We start from the raw sequence: 1,885 nt of genomic DNA, 5'->3' as shown, positions 1-1,885 counted from the left end.
AATGTAAAATATATATTTAATAATGTAATAAAACTTTGTGAAACTTACTTTTCCGTCTACCATAGTGAACATTAATGTGCTTTGAACACGAATTTCAATATTATTTTTAAAAACTGAAGTTGGAATCAATGACTTAATTTCTCTTCGACAGCATGTACCTCTTCTAATGTCGACACAATAGTTGCCTTTTTATATTCAAATTTTATTGGACGACAGTAACGAGTTGACGATGAACGAGGATTTTTCCATAACAATATCATTTTAGGATTGTCAATCTTTGTACACCTTAGCTGTAATGGCACTAGTGAAAACATAAAAATATCGGAATCATTTAAGTTATTAGACGTAACTTGCTTGTAACGAGCTTGACTACTGCTTCCATCACATCCCCATTTACATAATAATTCAAAGTTGTTCATCGTTAAATCTACAGCTGGTATATCAAAAATTAAAAATAATCTTGTTATTGTATGATCAAGAAGGTGTTGTAATTCAATTTTAAAATAAGATTCTGTAATATGAATATTTTCCGGATAGCATTTTTTTTTTACTATTTAAACATTATCATAACTCGGGTATATATTTGCTCTACGTTCCTTAGCAGATTTACGAATATTAATTATTTACTGTTGCTTTGTAAGTTTATTTTCAATGAAAAATGCTAATGCATCGTCCAAAGAATATGGCATGATGACATTATCAATTGACAGTGAAGCCATTTATGATTTTTTTAATTTTTGATGCTCGAGTTGGAAAGGATAGTGATTCGTTGACTATACTACAAGCTGCTCTTTTTCCTGACAAATGTAATTTGTTTTTGGCGACAAATAATATTTCTGGAGAAGTATACGATTTCGTGAGTTGTTGAATTTTACGTCTTTTATTTCTATCAGAACCATCAGAAAACAATTTTTGAGGTCTGCCGACATTTGATGATGAAGATGGTGGTGATAGAGGTGGTATAACAAATAGTTTTTTTAGCCATTCAACATTTGATTCCCTAAATCTAATTATATTTCGTGAACTTTTTATCCAAAGTTTGCTTAAAACGGCTGTGAAGTTAGAAATTGTTGACTTAATTTTGTTTTCGTCTTCTTCTTCCCAATTGTCACCATTATATTTTTGTTTAATATATTGTAGTAAATATCGGTTAGATACTACACTTCTTGGATCCAGAGGCCCTTTTGTTCTTAAGAATACAAACAAATCATTGTATACGATTTTGTTATTTTCATCAATAACTGAAATGTGAAAATAATAATCGTTAAACAAACAAAATTTAAAGGGAAATAACAGATATGCCAATCACAGACGCAACTCGACGCAGATAAAAATTATGTTATTGAAAAGCTAAGAAGTTTTTGAATAATACCTATATATTTTTATATGATCATTTTAGATCTCTTCTTAAATAATATCTTACAAAATGTAAAACCACTACTTAAAAAAAATGTTTAATAGTGATGCAATAAATATACACCATGTATTTATTAGAATAATATGTATGAATTGAAAATAAACTTACCATTTGTATTGATATCCATTTCAAAATAATAATTAAACTTTTATAAAATTGAACAAACACTCTGAACACAATCGACGAATTCTATTTTTTCTTTTAATTTCATAAGTGGTTCATGGACAGATCCATAATTTTTTTTTTCTCCATTCATCATGCAGATAATATACTTGGCGCTTTGTTGGGTTTATTGAAGCATTAGCTAACAAATAGCATGAGTTTTCCTGAAGTATAAGCTTACTTTCATGAAAATGTATAGCTTCACTTGCTGTTAGCCCATCATTAAAATAAGACAGAATATTTCTTGAGTCTTTAATTTATAAAAAATGTAAGATATTTATACTTATAAAATATTTATTTTCATTT

Source organism: Acyrthosiphon pisum, chromosome X (genome assembly GCF_005508785.2).
Source record: "Acyrthosiphon pisum isolate AL4f chromosome X, pea_aphid_22Mar2018_4r6ur, whole genome shotgun sequence".
Classification (NCBI taxonomy): domain Eukaryota; kingdom Metazoa; phylum Arthropoda; class Insecta; order Hemiptera; family Aphididae; genus Acyrthosiphon; species Acyrthosiphon pisum.
The sequence above is the reverse complement of the archived record's forward strand: the minus strand, read 5'-3'. Positions refer to the sequence as shown.